The sequence below is a fragment of the Dendroctonus ponderosae genome, unplaced genomic scaffold (assembly GCF_020466585.1).
Source record: "Dendroctonus ponderosae isolate FM_Combo_2020 unplaced genomic scaffold, Dpon_F_20191213v2 Dpon_F_20191213_2, whole genome shotgun sequence".
Taxonomy (NCBI): domain Eukaryota; kingdom Metazoa; phylum Arthropoda; class Insecta; order Coleoptera; family Curculionidae; genus Dendroctonus; species Dendroctonus ponderosae.
In genome coordinates, this window is record NW_026018165.1 from 6753163 (window position 1) to 6759284 (window position 6122).

Genomic DNA, 6122 nt, shown 5'->3' on the forward strand with positions numbered 1-6122 from the left:
AACTCTGGAAGCTGGCCAGGTGCCTCACAGCAGGACCAAGGAAGCCAATACCACCAATCGAAGAAAACGACATCACCACTGTGGATCCCAAGGAAAAAGCTGAGCTCTTTGCCGCCCACCTAGAGCTCCAGTTCCGGGAAAACCTGGTTGATCATCCAGAACAAGAGAGGACAGTCAATGAGCTGGTAGTCGCTCATCTCCAAAACTGACAGCCCACCAAAGCGAGCAGAGTCACCAAAGAGATACAGGACATAGTCAAGGGGGCCAAGAGAAAAAAGGCCCCTGCGCATGATGGAATCACAAACAAAGTCCTCAAAAAGCTACCGCAAACAGCTATTGAGGACCTTACCACAGTGGCAAATGGAATTTTGGACCTTAAATACTTCCCCATCACCTGGAAGAAGGCAATAATGGTATTGGTACCCAAAAAAGGCAAGAACAGGAAGCTGCTTACGTGCTACAGGCCCATCAGTCTATTGCCTACACTGAGCAAGGTCATGGAGAGGTGTATCTTGAACCACCTACAGGATACAATAGAGGAGAAGCAAGTGCTGCTGGATGAGCAACATGGGTGCAGGCCGGGACACGGCACAAACACTCTCACGCCCGGCTAACAACAAGAATCCTGCAGCAGTTAAACCGCCGACGCGATCTAGGAGCCGTCTTCCTGGATATGGCAAAGGCATTTGACATTAGGGCCTAATTGCCAAAATGATCAAGGCAGGGTTTCCTGAGCACCAAATCCAGCTAATCCGCAGCTTCCAAGTCAAAGCCCATGATCAGATGTCAATGATCCGAACGATAAGGTCAGAAGTATCTCAGGGGTCCGTGTTGGGTCCCCTGATGTTCAACATCTACATGGCAGACATTCCAATGACAAAAGCAACGGAGAGCTACATACAGACGATGTAGCACTCACTGCAATTGAACCCAAACTCCAAAGACACCTCGTCAAGATCGAGAAATGGAGCAGGGATTGGAAAATGGAATTCAGCCTGGAGAAGACGCAAGCCATAGTTTTCTCAGCCGGAAGGCAACCACTTCCAGGCCTACTAGAACTCGCAGGACAAAGGCTACCATGGAGTCCACCATCACATATCTTGGGCTTATCTATGATAAACGACCAGTTGGCAGCCACAATTGCCAAAGTAAGGTACTTGCTCCATGCATACTATCTAATGCTGACAGGTAAGCTCCTCCTGCGAACCAAGGTGAGAGCTTACAAGCAGCTGATACGCCCGGTGCTGACCTATGGATCGCCTGCCTGGTCCACGGCCAACATCACGCAGAGACAGAAGTTGGCAGCTCAGCAAAACAAGATACTGAGGATAGCAACAAAGGCTCCCTATTATGTCAGAAACACCACACTGTGGCGAGACCTAAAGACAGAAGACCTGCTGGGCCACATCAGGAACTTAACGTCAAAGTTCCTGGACGCGGCTCGGCAAAGCAAAAATCCCACTGTCAAGGTTTCTTGTGCAAAGAAGTTTCACTGTGACCGCAGACCTCTCCCTGCGGACACAGTCTAAGAAGAAGACGTGGACCACATGCGATGACCAGTTCCTGCACCACATCGAGGACCATGGGCTAGCTTTAAGTTAGTTTATGAAGCAAGAGGCGCTGTTTATGTTAAGTTAGGATTAGGATTAGGTTAAAGTAGATTAAGTCTTTGATGTCAATAAATCAACTGATGTTAATATATAAGTACCCGTAGATTAAGTAGCAATAAGAAGGTGTATTCCTTGTTTGAAAATAAATATGTTCAAATGTACGGTATAATGCGCGCAAAGAGATGCAAGGCTGGGGGAAGCCCAGCCAAAAGCGACTAACCTTGAGATAACAGGTGCACCTAATTATATCAGCCACACCACCACAAAATACCGGCGGGACTTCCTCAGAAGAACCGTCGGGCTCCGCAGCGGGCAAAGTACCGAAGGGTGGTAAAAAACTCTCGGGGGCCGCCAGGGAAAAAAACCACCAACACTGTGCTAGGTGGACCTTCAGGGGAACCAGCACACCCCAAAAAATCTGCCATGACCGGGGCGCAAAAGCGACACCGGTCGGATGGCAGCACACCCAACAAGCCAGCACCTGGGCGGCTGTGTGTGGGAACTTCCGTATAGGAAGGAACCACACACAAGTCGTGCAAGGTTGCGATTTCCGGGATTAAGATAGCCATAGCGGCGGCCGGATATCCCGAGAAGAACTTTTCTCCTCAGCAGGGAGAACTCATAAAGAGGCACCTGCTTGGGAAAATCGACGAGCTGCAGCGAGGGATGACTACCAGACCAGGTCATGCGTCTACCCCCCTCAAGATTCTTCTGTAATTCATTGAATACACAGGCATAATGAGGGAGTAAAATACGATGGAACAATAGGGCAGAAATGGCCGCGGTGCAAAGCCAAACACCACCTCGTAGGTGAGGAAAGGGTTCTAGTGGGTAAACAGCTAGGCTGGAGTACCACACAGCGCAGAGCGCCAGATCATCAGCTCGGTGTGTGCGTAAGAGATCATTTTCCAAAGCTCACCAAAAAAAGAAAAAAACCGTCAACATCCAGTGTGCGATTATTATTCTCAATGAGTTTCTGTTTCAGTTCTTGTTCATATTTTTATTGTTCTCCTGGATTTTGTAGTTTTTCGGTTTTTCGATGTTTTGATTTAGAGTTTGGCTTTTACCAGAAAATGATCTGTATCTCCGTCTACTCCTGTAAGATTCTTAAATCCAGGCCAATGCTCCCATGCCTGGCGTCTACCACAACATGGTCAATTTGGTTACGCGTCACATGGCCGTTGGATACCCAGGTTTGTTTATGAGGGAGTATTGTGAATTTTATCAGCATGTTAGATGATGCTTATTATATTAGTCTTTGTCCGTCGCAATTGGATATATTGTGAAGACTATGTTGACCTATTGCCGGCACTAAATTGTTTCTTTGTCTATTTTTGGTTGGGCATAGTCCTATTATATCCTGTTTGGGCAGGATTTCTACTGTTCTTTCCAGCAAGTCGTAGAAAGGGTCCTTAGTGACTTCGTCCATGTCTTCTGCAGGAACATATACTGATAATAAGGATATGTGATACCAATATGTCTTTATTCGGATGTAGCAGAGTATATCACTTAAGTTCAAAGCGCAGAACACTGTTATTAGCTGCTCTTTTATGATGAAACCAGTTCCATACTCATGTCGCCCACTCTGATTTCCACTGAAAAATACCACAGATTTACTCATTCTTAGGTTCCTTACTTGGTTGTTTTTATTAAGTGTCAATTATATTCCATTCTCCAATTTATTAAAATATCAAACCAAGCATATCACTTACTAATCGGACTATTTAAAACAGTATCGTGTTTTCGGATAGTTTGAGTGCTTACGTTCGAAATCGAAAATAATAAAGTACCACCTATAATGCACCTAAGTAATCAGTTGAAGAACTTGATAAGATATTTGAAGGAGAAGTAAATAAAATACGTGTAGTGCCATTATATAAATAGGTAGACACTCCAACTGGACCTTTAGACGTGTATGAATATTCTTAGCTAAAGAAGGTGGGTTTGAAAGCATATCTTAATTAAATTTATTGGTGTTATTTGGTTAACTGTGTCTTAGGTTGTTACAGATTTCCACCATGAAGTTCATTTGTGCCTTGGCCATTTTATTGGCTGTGGCCGCGATGGCTCAAGGAGGCGAATACACTGAGCGTTTCTTGACGCTTTACAACACCATTATAGATTCTAATAGCGGCTACTTTTCTAAGGAAGGAATTCCTTATCACAGCGTTGAGACTCTGATGATTGAGAGTGTTGACTATGGTCACGAAACTGATTCTGAAGCTCAAAGGTACTTTATTTTTATAAGTCCATATGGAAACCAATAACCTATTGTATATATCAGTAGATTTTCAGTTGCTAATTGATTTAAACTTATCGCGAGAGCATTTAGTGGGTGATATGGCAGTTGCGCTGAGTAATACGATATGAAAGATTGATACGTTTGAAGAGATTTTTGGAATTTTTAAGACATCTTACCTACAAATATCCAAATTACCTCTAATTAAGTTTAGTGCAAACAAAACATGAAAGAAGATAAAATAAGTTTTTGGTCAATAATGCCCACTTTTATCGCTTTCGCCACATTAATTACTATCGGTTTAGTTGATTTTGAATAAAGGCTTATTTTAATCGCAATTGTTTTAATTTGCTTTATTTTACGCTACTTACCACTTATTACTAGTTTTAGGGTTTTTAAACTTAGCTTAGTTCTAAACATCGAATTGCAGAACGTGTGAAAATATGGAAAAAATAGCTCCGAAGCTCTTATATGAAATTATACAGTTTTCCTTAAACGGTCATAAAGGGGTTGAAACATTAGTTGGACCACAGAAAATATTAAAAACGTATTAGCAGATTATTTTCTTACGATTATAAATGCAAAAAAAGTATATATAAGCTAAATGTTAAAACTCGACAAACCGATAGCTTTGGTCATAAATTTAAGAACTATGTATCAGTTAATTAGTTGGAAATGTGGCTTCTATTTTTCATGCGATTCTTGTCGTTAATGTAATCTTTCATACTTCTTATAATTTTTTTTCATCACGTAAACGTATCAGATATGCAAAACTGTAAGGCCAATTCATGTATTTACTAGTAACAAATTCTTCCTTAATTAATCAGTACATTTAACTGTTAAAACTTATTAAACATTCTCCTACGTAAGCACGTACACGCACTTTTTAGGTGTTAATCAAAGCATATTTTTTTAGGAAAACTGTGAACATAAGTGTTTGTAATTTGTAATTATTAACTCTTTCTCGATGTCATTTTTTTGAAGCGAAATTATCAAATATAAATATTGCGACTATAAATTAATCTCTGTCATAGACAATTTTTTGTTTTAGTTACAATCTTTGGCTGAAAGCTATGTATGGAGCCATATCTGGTGACTTTTCGCATTTCAACCAAGCCTGGGACGTTCTTGACGGTTACTACGTTCCAGAAGTCCAATACAACAACGAAAAGTAATTAATATTACTTTGAATAGCATTCATTTTTTTTTATATTGCAAATGTGTTTTAGATACAACCCAGAAGCTGGTGGTGAGAGTAACGGTGTTACTGTTGGCATCGATCCTCTTGGTGCTGAATTAACTTCATCTTATGGAGACAGTAGACTGCGAGTTATGCATTGGCTTTTGGATGTAGACAATGTTTATGGATTTGGAAATGTGCAAGTAATTATTTTAGTTTTGGGTGATCTGGCTAGATTAATTATCCGACCTCTGCTTCTAGGGTAAATGCGAAGAAGGTCCGTCGGAACCTGGGCCCTCCTTTGTTAATAACGGGCCCGGGTCACTTTGGCAAGGAATCACCTATCCTACTTGCGACACGTTCAAATATGGTGGAGATGTTGGCTTTTCGGTAAGAATCTTTAATTTCAAAGCTGCCTAATGCAATGAGCAACAATTTTAGTGGTATGCTTCTGTTCCCAATTGGGGATACAGTGCAGCTCCGGACGCTGATGCTCGATCTATTTTAGCAGCCTTCTGGGCCTCACAGTGGGCAACGGAACAAGGAAAACTTGGCGATATTTCCGAAACTTTGTCCAAAGCCTCAGAGTTGGGAGACTATCTGAGATATACACTTTTTGACAAGCATTTCAAGCAGGTATTGATGGAGGGTTGCACACATTGTCTCCTGTTATACAACATTGCTGTTCCTTCTAGGTAGGAAACTGTATCGGCAAAACTGCCTGTCCTGGTGGAGAAGGCAAAAGTAGCGCCCATTACTTGATTTCCTGGTATATTGGATGGGGAGGATCGATTGACTCTTCTGGAGCATATTCCTGGCGAAAGGCCAGTTCAGAGGGACATATTGGATACCAAAATCCCATGGCTGCTTACGCGCTTGTCAACGACCCTAACTTAAGGTAAATATTATTTTCTACGCAAACAGTTTTTTAGACATTATTGTTTAGGCCAAAAAGTGCATCTGCTGTAGAAGACTGGCAAAATTCTCTGGAAAGACAACTTGAACTGTACAAATGGGTTCAGACCAGTGAAGGTCCTCTAGGTGGTGGCGTAACTAACTCCTGGAACAATGCTTATGATGAGCCTCCAGCTGA

General features: G+C 41.9%; 1 protein-coding gene across 1 annotated transcript in view; it reads left to right on the forward strand.

Annotated features, from left to right (window-relative positions):
• LOC109538313 (exoglucanase B) overlaps positions 1-6122 on the forward strand; it is a gene marked incomplete in the record, with an annotated part of 30276 nt that overhangs the window by 22885 nt on the left and 1269 nt on the right.